The sequence below is a fragment of the Panthera pardus genome, unplaced genomic scaffold (genome assembly GCF_024362965.1).
Source record: "Panthera pardus isolate Hobbes unplaced genomic scaffold, ASM2436296v1 HiC_scaffold_24, whole genome shotgun sequence".
Classification (NCBI taxonomy): Eukaryota; Metazoa; Chordata; class Mammalia; order Carnivora; family Felidae; genus Panthera; species Panthera pardus.
In genome coordinates, this window is record NW_026526810.1 from 102,651,169 (window position 1) to 102,663,513 (window position 12,345).

The window sequence follows — 12,345 nt, forward strand, 5'->3', positions numbered from 1 at the left end:
AAATTGGATATTTGAAAACTGGATTTGGGTAGAGCTCTCTAGGATCACGTCTTTTGTGGAAATCAAAAGGAACCTAACGTGTATGCACCTTTCCCACCCAAACACTGCAGTAGGCAGGCTTGCCCAAGGTTGGCTCATTTTGATTGAATTTAGTCCTCGTAAGTTCCCTTTGGCTGTCCCTGCTTTACAGATGGGGAAACAGAGCCTCAGAGAGACGGCGTATCTTTTGTAAGGTCACCCACGTGCCTATGGCAGAGTGAAAGCTTGCACCCCAACGTTTTCTACCTACGTGTTAATCCCTTGCTTTCTCCTCTGTTACGACTGTGACGTTTTTCTTATTTGCTGTGTCATCTGAAGCCTGTGTGTCCTGTAGAGCCTGGATATTGCTGAGTGAAAGCTTGTCAAGTTCTTGCCTAGGCATGACCATCTGTGTGCATATTTATATAACTTTGTTCTTCACTGACATGGCTTTGACCGGAGCCCTTAGTAAGGTGGCCTAGGTCATGAGCAGCAAGGTAGACCTAACCTGATACCTAAGCACCCAGACCACAGGACAAGGTTACTCTGACCTGCAGTTGAAATGAACCACCTGGGCAGCTAGCTTACGTAGCCAACTCCTTATAACACACCCTCCATCTGTCTCCGTCCTGGTCTTTGACATTTGCAAATGTACAGATAAAATAAGTTTCTGTCCTATCTACCGCTCCTTGAAGGTACTTAAACTCCACCAAAATCCCTTGCATAATTTGTTTCTAATTTTCTATCCACTTGAAAACAAACGGCATGAAGAAGACACGTTCCTGTCCTGAGCCCCAACTCTGATTGAAGCAATTCTCTCTTGAGCTAGCAAAGCAGCTAGCCCCTGGAGGTCACTGGCAGGAATGTGAACACCCAGTCGAGAAAGAAAATGTTAGCGAACTGTTAGAAATGGTGGCAAATTGTAATATGCAATTTCACAAATGACTCAAATGCGATTCTGGAAATGCAGCTTCCTTGCCTCTTCTGGCACAGAATAAAATAATATTAATAACAGGTCAGACAGTGTAATAGTCCCAGATATGAGGTCAAAAAAAAAAATAGCATATGTAGACAGAAATGGCTCAAGAAGCCACAGATTCTAATAAGACGGTCTGCTTCCATAGAGTTTAGAATTCAAAAAAGTTGAAGTTTTTCTACTTCCCGTAAATGTATTTGACATTTTCAAGTTCTTTGTTCATATCATGGAAAGTTACCAGAAACGTCTCAGTGTCAAATAACACTCTAGTGATGCAAATTGCATCAGTGGCTTTTATAAAAATACAGACCCCATCCCTTGTGTACAGAGAGATGCTGCTTCTTGCACAGAAGTCATTGCTTGATCTGATGAGTCTAAGCAGAGAGAGGAATGATCTGTTCCATGATTCCATCTCCCCTTTTGCTGGGAATTACAACCAGGAGACGAACTTCTCCAAGTGGCTTATATAGCTTCTGAGGAGTCGCCGGTATTGTCCAGTGTCCTAGGATCCCAACATTCTCCCCTTTTTTCGCTTCTTTTTATATCTCTATTTTTTTTTTTTCCTGTCTGTCCAGGCAGTTTGTTCACTGATCTTTTCTTCCTGGTTCTGCCCACATCTGGCCACATACTTCCTCAGCCTGCTCTCATCCACCATATTCTTCCACCCGGCCGCCACAACTTACTAAGAGAACTGCTTTCTTAGGGCGATGGTGGCTTTTACAGTTGACAAAGCACTTACGTAGCCATGCCACGCTTCATTTTCACACCGACTGTGTCAAGGTGATCTTATTCCCGGTTTGCACGTAAGGAAACTTAAGTGAGTTCACCCGATTTACGGTCCTAGAAACCCTAGTTATCTGACTCTGCATAGATCCATTCCAGCCTCCCTGAGAGAAATTCATTTCCTGTGTCCCCAACACTTGGGAAGTTCTCAGAGTGTTCGCCATACTGCTACCGCGAGTATCCTTGGCCTTGTGTCCCCTGGCCCCATCCCTTCCCACCTTATCTCCAGCTAAAATACCATTCGAGGGAGAAAAATCATTGACAACTTCTTTATTATGTTTACTTTCAAGTTATTCTGACACTCGACGTTACATTTATTCCACAAAACATTCTTCTTTGGGAAGGCTTCTCGCCTTCATGCATTTCTCTCTGTGTGAGAATGCCCTCTTAATGCTGAAAAACAAAAATGCTCTAAGTCCCTGCCTAAGACACAAGAGAACATGAAGGTGTTTGTTCTCAGATGAGGAGGAGGAGGAGATCATTCGTTCAGCAACTGCTTGTAAACACTTTATCTGCACGATTTCGTTTAATCCTGAAAACAGTCTCACCAGGGAGGCACGATTTATGTTCCCATTCAGCAAATGAGAAGACTAAGGCTCAGAAAGTTTAAGTAATTTGCCCGATATAACACAGCTAGTAGGTGGAGGGTTCCGATCAGATCTATTTCACAGAACAAAAACATTCTCTGGGTTCTTTAACTGCTGATCTCCTGAAGGCTTTGTACTCTAGTGGAGGGGAGAAGACCAATGCCTAAGAAATGACCCACAGTGCCTGTCACAAATGATCAGAGACACGTAGAGGGCACAGATGGGGAGTTTTTGTGGACATTCAGAGGATCCCCTGCATGTTTGGGTTCCTCTTAGAAATTAGCCACCCCCCTCACCCTCCCAGCGCTTGTTTCCTGAGCTGACCGAACTTCATTCAGACGTGGAAGGTGCTGATCTCCCCAGGTTGGGTGGCTCCTCTGAATTCTGCAGGTGCCAGGCCCAGCCCTCGGCATCCTTCATTCTTCCACTCCGGCTACTGGAAGCTGCTTTCAGAGCACGAGGCTTCCACAGAGAAGATGGAGAACACACAGGCACCAAAGGAGCAGGCAGCCCAGAAGAGCCCACAGCAGGATGGAGCCCAGGCTCTTATCGCATATATGCCCTTGAACATTTTTCTGGCCTCTTTGACCTTCTGTAAAATAAGAGCACAAGAATATACTGCATGAGATGGCTGTGGGGATGAGCTGTAACCTGCCTGACACCTGGCTGGTTCTCCATACACGATGGCTTTAAAAAATCCAGCAGCCCAGGGGCACCTGGGTGGCTCAGTCAGTTGAGCGTCTGACCGGCTCAGGTCATGATCTCACGGCTCATGAGTTTGAGCCCCACGTCGGGGGCTCTGTGCTGACAGCTCAGAGCCTGGAGCCTGCTTCAGATTCTGGGTCTCCCTCTCTCTCTCTCTCTCTCTCTGTCTGCCTTCTCCCACTCATGCTGCCTCTCTCTGTCTCTCAAAAATAAATAAAATAAACAGTTTTTAAAAATTTAAAAAAAAAAATCCAGCAGCCCTTAGGACAAAGGGCTTCACAGGTGTAGGGAAGACTTGGCCTCGGAGAAGGCAAACAGCAGGTTTAGTGGTTAAAGAGGTTTGGGTTCCTAGGATGGAGGGGGTAGCAGAGAACTAAGTACCCTGTCCGGCGTAGTTGAGTTCTGCCTGCAGCTCTTCAGGCAGGCCCACTTGTGAAGTGAGTCAGAGAAGGACCCACTGACCTAGAACCCGGTTGTGAGACTGATTTAAAGCAGTGTTTTTCCATATTCCTAGATCGCGGGTCACCCGAGTCACTGGTTTAACATACAGATTCCCAGGCACCTCCTCCCCAGCAGACTCTGAACCAGGAGCTCTGGGGTGGGTCCTAGAAGTGTGCATTTTCCACAACCCACTGGATGATTTTATGATCAGGGAAGTTTGGAAAACATTGCTTTAAAATGTTCAAAGGGCTTAGATGCCCACTATATAATGGAATCTGTGTAATGGGTTATTTACCATCCCCATTTTCCAGGAAAGACAACTAAGACCCAACAAAGTTCAGCAGTGTGCAGAAGTCTGTTCACACTGGCTCCGGATTGCGGACTGTTACTCAAGGAACTTGCAATTCAATTGTTAAACCAATCATAGCTTGAAATTGACCATAGTAAGTAGATACACTACGGATTTCTCTTGGCCCGAGAGTGTTGTTTCCTTCAGAACAGAAGACATTGATTGATGTGAACACTTCTCAGCTGTTCTCTGGTTTTTGGTTCATGGCTCACTGTGAATACTGTATTGTCTTTTTCTTTAGGGAATCCATAAGTACTACGTTCAGAACAGGACTTTATTTTAAAGAGTTAGTTTACTAGCACCCCACCTAACAAAAGTAGTCAGTCTTGCTGTTAGTAACTGAGCCAAGTTCACCTGTGTCCTTACTCCTGGTCCAAGTGCTTTGGTCCAGACATTTTCTCCTCCTGAAAGTAACATCCTTTATCATCCCTAGAACATCCAGCCCTAGACAGAGTTATTAAGGGCTCAAATTCTACAAAGGACCACCTGCTATAGAGTTGGTTCAGATTTTCCAGTTAGAGGATCAAAGTGTTGGCTTTACACAACAGAGTCATGTCTCCCTCTAATGGATGGCAAAGAATAAGACAAGTAATATTTCAATTGTTGAATCAGAAGGCTTTGTATAATTTATCTATATTACGTGTTGAAACATGTATATAATAACTTGCTCAGCTAATTTCCAAGAGCAGCACAAAAATGTCCCTTTATTTTCATTCATTCAATATTTCACGAATTCAATATTTATCATTTGCTTAACTATGCACCAGATATTGAGGTATAAAGCTATGAATGACACAATGGCAAAAAAGAATGAGAAAATTTGCTATACACTGAGATAAAAAAAAAAATTGCCAAGATTCCCAACCTCCCCTCATCTCCCTCCCACCTCCCCTCATCTCTACCTCAGCCTCCCAGTGGTTCATCTGCCCTGTTGCATTGGAAACACAGGTCTTCTCTGCTCCTTTCCCCAAATCAAATCTCTTGAATTACCAACACACAAAGATAGAGAATGGTTCCAACCTTAAAATAAAGGTGTTTTTTTTTTATTTGTTTTGAGAGATACAGTGTGAATGGGGGAGGGACAGAGAGAAAGAGTGGGACTGACCCAAGCAGGCTCCTTGCTGTCAGTACAGAGCCCGATGACAGGACGTGGGGCTCTATCTCACCAACCGAACCATGAGCTCATGACCTGAGCTGAGATCAAGAGTCGGACGCTTAACTGATTGAGCCATCCAGGTGCCCCTTAAATAAAGTTCTAAGGGTGGAATTCTAGGCATCCTCCAGCATTGGGGACTGGGTAGGAGCTAGGAAGGCAACCAGTCTTTTTGCTGGTTGTTGAGTACAGTATGGTCTTCACAGATGCCTCTTCTGTCACATGGAGGGCTCCTCAACTGTTTTATTTCTCTATTGGGAAGGGAAAGTGTGTAAACTGATCTCCAGGAGATTCTTTTCACCCTGTGCCCAGTTTTCCACAACAAAAACAAGAGAGAGGAAGGGAAGGAGAGGAAATTAGCTAGGGACGGTTCACACTCAGGTGACTTTCCATAGCACAGTACCAGAGCAAGACCTGAGAGAGTCCCTCCTGTGGGCCCTAACATTTTGGGGGCCTCAGGGAAGGGTACAAATGAATGCTTACACATTACACACTTAAATTTTTAAACATAATAAATAAGCCAACCAATTGTTAAACACAAGGTTTTATTGTACAAATATATTTTGCAAATATACCTTTGAAATGATAAAAATTGAAAAGTGTATATAAAGCTATGGTTGGCTGGGACTGAAAGGTGGCAAAATATCAAAGATGACGGAATTTAATTATTATCATGCATGTCTGGCTTTGTGGATAGGACAATACTGTTTGGATGAATAATATTTGAGTGAGTACTAATATGAAAAAATACGGAATTCACAATTACTCCCTAAAAGCTATTGTTTTAGTCCATTCAGGCTGCTGTAACAAAATACTACAGACTGGGTGGTTTAGAAGCAACAGAAATTTATTCTCACAGTTCTGGAGGCTGGAAATTCTAGGTGCCAACATGGTTAGGTTCTGGTGAAAGTCTTTTTCTGGATTACAAACTGGCTACTTGCTGCATGGAAGGTGGGAGGGATCCCTCTGATATCTTTATTATAAGACACACATCCCATGAGGTTCCACCCTCATGACCTAACGGCCTCCCACAGGCCCCACCTCCTAATACCATCACCTTGGGCATTAGGTTTCAGTCTATGAATTTTGAGGACACTTGGCTAATGAGACCATAGCAGTTACATCTCTTGCCTTTGCTTCAAGAAAGTCACCGATTATTTTGTTATAATTGGATTTTTATACAATTTATGTCCTATAATAAAAAATAAAAAATTATAATTTCAAAGTGAAAAAAGCTGGAATATATAAATTACAGTATGCAAATGGCAATTTTTTGTTGTTGTTACTTTAAAGATGTACAACTATCTTCTCAATTGTGTGTTTTAATGAGAAATCTGCTGTCATTCTTTATTTCTCTGGGCATAATGTTTTTTTCTTTTCTAGCTGCTTTTAAGAGTTCCTCTTCATGACTGTGTAGCAATCAAAGTTCAAGCAGAGAATCAGAACCAGTAGGAGATCTATATAAAGAGATTTGTTGCAAGGAATTGGCTTATGCAATCATGGGGGCTTAGCTCGACAAGCCTGAAATCCACAGGGGGTCAGGAAAGGCACTGGAACTCTCAGGCACTGAAGCTGGTGTCTACAGGAAGAATTTAATCTTCTGGGGACATGCTACTTCTGACCTGTACCTCAGGAAGACAATGGGAGCTGTGGGCCACTTCTCTCTCTGATCAGTTTACTTCATTCACTTCCAGTTTCTTTCTGAGGTTTCAGATCCTTCTGGCCTTTTCTCACTATTGCTAGAATCTGCAAGTCTACCTCCATTCCCAGGATATTTTGTGGAGATAAAGATGGAAATGGGCAACATTGAGAAACATACATCAAAAAAGAAAGAAAGAAAGAAAGAAAGAAACAAACAAACAAACAAACAAACAAACATATATCACTGTTCAGCTACTTCTGGTGTATTGTGATCCAGTATTTTGTTTCAGAACCCTGAACAGAAACTTGAATGGATCTAGCGTGCTTGACATTGCTATCCCGAAAGACACTGATGAGAGAATCAGTTTACTTCATGAAATTCATGAGCTGAGAGTCTATTTCTCTCTTAGGAAGAATTCTGAATGGAAATCTGGACTAGATCATCCCTGAGGCCTATACATATGCTGCCATAAAGCCTGCCATGGGCTCAGTCTCATCTAAAACCAGAATATTACAGGGGCGCCTAGGTGGCTCAGTCAGTTAAGTGTCTGACTTCTGCTCATGTTGTGATCTCACAGTTCATGAGTTCAAGCCCTGATCTCACAGTTCGTGAGTTCAAGCCCCACATTGGGCTCTGTGCTGAGAGCTCGGAGCCTGGAGCCTGGAGCCTACAGCCTGCTTCTGATTCTGTGTCTCCCTCTCTCTCCGCGCCTCCCTGCTCATGCTCTGTCTCCCTCTCTCTCTCAAAAATAAACATTAAACAAACTGTTTAATAAAATAAAACCGGAACATTATGTATAATTATGGACCTCTCCCTTATCCCTCCAACCTGTAACCCCCTTTGCTTTATTTTGAGGAGAAAATTTAATTTAGACGCCTCCCTCCATGATTCTCCCCTAACTCTCATTTTTTATCCTTAAATTTTTTTTTTAACGTTTATTTATTTTTGAGACAGAGAGAGACAGAGCATGAACAGGGGAGGGTCAGAGAGAGGGAGACACAGAATCTGAAACAGGCTCCAGGCTCTGAGCTGTCAGCACAGAGCCCGACGCGGGGCTCGAACTCACGAACCGCGAAATCATGACCTGAGCCGAAGTCAGCCGCTTAACCGACTGAGCCACCCAGGCGCCCCTCATTTTTTATCCTTAAAAAGCTCACCTGCAGCAATAGCATGATTCCACAGAACCCCAGTTCTCCAGCCTCATCGTCCAGGCTTCGTAGAAGAACCATCACCCTGTGTGACACCCTGTGTGACACCATCACTGTCATTTCTCCCTCTCACCACCACACATCATTTGGAAACAAGAGCAACTCATCCTTAGAAGCCTGCTTTCAATGGGATGGAAAGTCCTGATAGTTTTCCAAAGCTACAAAGCAATTTCGATCTTATCCTTTTTTTCTTTAATCCTTCGTGACTAGTGCATCATGCTTAATAAGAGAGAATCGAGCACAAATCTTATATATGTCATCTAAGCGGAAGATGTTACGTAAGCCAAGGCTGCTGTAATATAATACTATTTTAACAGGATTTTCAGTTGCAAGTAATAAAGAATCTTGACCCAAAAGGCCTCAACAGAGGGAGATGTAACATCTCACCAACAAGTCTGGGTGTAGGGCAGCCCCCAATTTCATTCCAAATTCAGCAGCTCAGTATTGTCATCAGGTCTGTCCTTTCCATCTTCTGCTTATCCATGAGTAGTTCAAGGGTCACATTCAGTCACAATGTTCAGAAGAACAGATGATTCCCTCCCTCCTGTGTCATTTTTTGAAAGCAGGGAAAATCTTCCCAGAAGTTCCTCCAGCATATTTCCCATGTCTCCTTGGCCAAACTGGTTGATAGTCACATCTCTAAACAGATCACTGGCTAGGAGAAAGGGCCTTACCAGGATTTATCTCTTCTCTAAGCACCGGACTGCAAAGAATGAGTGGAACCCAAAAAATATGGAGGCCTAGTGGAAAAAAAAAAAAAAAAGAGGGAAATGGCTGTTGGGTAAGGAACCAAATGTACTTGAGATATCACGGCTGCCTAGAATTCCTGTATTTGCATGCAGCATGATAAAGCATAGAGAAACCTCAGTAAGTCTGTGTCTAGCCTAGAACTGTTATGGGGGACACCTGGCTGGCTCAGTTGGAAAAGAATTCAACTTGATCTTGGGGTTGTGAGTTTGAACCACACATTGGGTGTAGAGATTACTAAAAAATAAACTTAAAAAAAAAAAAAAAGCTGTTACGGAAAACCCACTGCAACCCTAAAGAAACAAACAAACAAAAAAGTCAATAAGATGTTCCAAGATGAAAAATTAGCATCATGTGCATTGCAATAGTCTATAATGCACAATTATCTCATACACAATTATAAATACCCTTTTCTAAAGCAAAATTATGTAAGAGCGCAACTTGCTTTTTTCAAGAGATCCTGGAACTTTTACACACAGCACTTCCACTTGCTTTAGCGGCTAAACAAATCAGTATTACATCTTTCCATCTTGCTTCTGTCCTTAACAGGCTTATGCAACAAAAATGGCATATTGATTTCAAAATTTCATTTACAGTGGGTTGAAAATACTTAACAATTCAATCTGTCTGACCTACTCCTGCATCCATGTTCCTGGTCATTCTCTGTCAATTACCTAATACACCTTTCCCTGCAAAATGAAGCCATTTTTTTTTATTAGATTTTTGCCACAGTTCTCCAACACCATTTCAGCTTGCAGCTGTTCTTAGGAGATTGGAGGATACTAAAATTACAAAGAAAGGATATTGACTTAGGGATTGATTTTAAAATAACTGTGAAGCACTATGGGCTTAGAGGATGTTGAAGGATACTAAAGGAAATTATATTAAAATGCATTAAGAGGATAACTTAATGTTACTTTGTAAAGCTCTAACTTAAATTCATATTTGGGCCTCTTGACATTTCATAACCCAATGTGTGATTCCCAGTAAAATCCCAGAACGATGATTTTGCTTCACAATTTAAAAGCCTACATTCCCCCCCTTAGCTTTACTCACCATTGCACAAGGATCACTGAGTCAATGATGATTAACACTGGAGATGTCAAGAAGTCTCACACCTGTGCTGTGAAACACCTAATAATCCTTGGTGTAGGCCAATGCATTGTTTATGAAAACCGCTATAAAGCAATGCGAATAACAGGGGGAAACTGATTAACAAAATTAAAACGGGCAGAATAGTCATATTTTTTCATAGAAGAAGTATGTGTGTAATATGGTCTCTCCCTCTGGCTAAATGGAAAGGATTTTAAAACGTAAACTCACAATCTCAGACCATTTATTTCAGATTACTGGGCCAATCAATTTAACTGTGAGAGACAGATTTGACATTCTTATCAGAAAGAACTGAAAGTATAATTTAATGATTAAAGTCATTTGAATGCACATTTATGCTCCTTCCTGGCAATGTTTCTCTTCTACTTATACATTTGTCCATGGAACCAAATCCAGGTTTGAAACACCTATAATTATCCTATAGCAGATCTGTCTGTAAACTGCCTTCGAAAAATTAAACTACCATATTTTATTTGTCAAATAAACTTTTATTTATAAATACTCACAAATAAAAATGAGGGCAAATCTGTTGCTATAATAGAAGTAGTCTGCTCTAAATCAATCTTAAAATATTTCCACATATTCAGAAGTTGTATTCACCAAGCATCTCAGGCCACTGAATATAAGTAAGACTTGCCAAATGGACAACAACGGTCTTACAGTAATAGGCACGAAATGATTTTATCTTGTCAAAAAAATGATTTGGACACAATACCTTAGCAAGACATAAGCCACACACTAACATCAAAAACTAAAGATGGGGGCTTACACTCTAGGAATATAGAGTAGATCAACTTTGCCTTATTCCTCCTGCTACTTAAGTACCATAAAAACCCTGACACTGTATATAAAACAAACATAAGACTGAAAGGTGGAAAGAAGAAAGCAGACCAGCCAGGGATCTGAGCAACAACACGGTGGCCCAGTTGCCTGGATTTTCTTTGACGCCTCAGATGTCCCAGACTTGGAGCAAATGAAGTCAGCTGGCCAGAGATGCAACATCTAAAAAAATAGAAAGGGAATATTACCAGCTTGGTTCATTTGAGCTGCTATAACAAAATACCACAGACTGGGTAACAACATAAATTTATTTCTTACGGTTGTGGAGGCTGGGAGGTCTTGGCAGTGTCCTCACATGGTGGAAGAGGGCAGTGGATGCTTCTAGAGCTTCTTATCTGGGTACTATCCTCATTCGTGAAACCTTTTCTGTCACAACCCAATCGCCTCCCAAAGACACCACCTCTCAATGCCATTCCATCGGGCATTAGGGTTTCAACATATGATTTGGGGGGATATGCAAACATTCAGATGACAGCAATTACAAACAACTCCACACATATGAACTTGACAACTTGGATTAGATGGACCAATTCCTTGAAAAACAAAAACTACCACAGCTCATCTAACATTAATTAGATATTCTTAGTGTCCCTACAGCTGTTAAAGAAATTAAACTTATAGTTAACACCCCTCCCAAATCTACAGGTCCAGATGACTTTACTGGAGAATTCTACCAAACACTTAAAGAAGAGTTAACAACAATTCTACATACAATATCTTCCAAAAAACAGAAAAGGAGGGTATACTTCCCAATTCATTTATTTGGTATTTTTCAATTTTAACTTCCTAAGTTTGATATGTACCTGACATATACCATTGTTTTGGTGGACAACACAATGATTTGACTCAATTCATTTTATGACACTAGTATTACCTGGACACCAAAACCAGACAAAGACAATATGAAAAATAATAATAATAACTACAAATCAATGAATGTACTTCATGAATATACGCAAAAATTCTTGACAAAATTAGCAAATCAAATTCAGCAATATATAAAAGAATTACATACATGACCAAGTGGGCTTAATTTCAGGAATACAAGACTGGTTCAGCATTCAAAAATCAGCGTTACCTACTGTATTAACAGGCTAGAAAAGAAAAATCATATGATTACATCAATATGTAAAGAAAATGCTTTTGACAAAATTCAACACCCACTCATGATAAAAATTTCCAAAAATAGGAATACAAGGAAACGTCTTCAATTTGGTTTAAAAAAATATCAAATATCTACATCTAACATTATATTTAATGGTTAAAAACTAAGCCGCTTTTCCTCGAAGATTGGGTAGAGGATGTCTATGCTCATCATTCTTATTCAACACAGTGCTGAAAAACCTAGCCAGTGCAACAAGTCAAAAAAAGGAAATAAAATGAATACATATTGCAAAGGACCAATGGGCAGAGACCAAAATGCTCCAAGAAAAGCCCACATTCTGTAGCCACAGGACCAGGAAAAAGAGCTTCCCAGAACAGTGCCTTTGACCAAATCTACCCCACTCGAGGCAAACATCTCAAAAAGTCTACTCCCCTCTCGCTCCCCTTTTGCTTCCACTGTCAGACCCTGCCCCTTTCCCTAACACTTCATTTAGAACCTGGGCTGCATCCTAGATAAAGCAGCTCTACTTTGGTTCAACCAAGCTGAATTTGAGGAGGATCTTTTGGCAAAAACTCCAGCTTTTACAAGGTCTCTGCCCTCTTTTCTGTCAGCTTTATCCTATAAGGCAATCAAAGCTCTTTTTGTTTGGGCTAGACAAATGCCCTCAGGGCAAAGTAG

The 12,345-nt window shown here is 41.3% G+C and overlaps 1 long non-coding RNA gene across 1 annotated transcript; it reads right to left on the reverse strand.

Annotated features, from left to right (window-relative positions):
• Positions 1 to 8,134: 8,134 nt before the first annotated feature.
• LOC109268340 (uncharacterized) lies at positions 8,135 to 11,792 on the reverse strand. The gene is made up of 4 exons (XR_002080596.2): positions 10,821 to 11,792; positions 10,614 to 10,724; positions 9,666 to 9,787; positions 8,135 to 8,602 (listed from the first exon to the last, which is right to left on the reverse strand). It is a non-coding gene; the product is annotated as an uncharacterized LOC109268340 (long non-coding RNA).
• Positions 11,793 to 12,345: the final 553 nt, after the last annotated feature.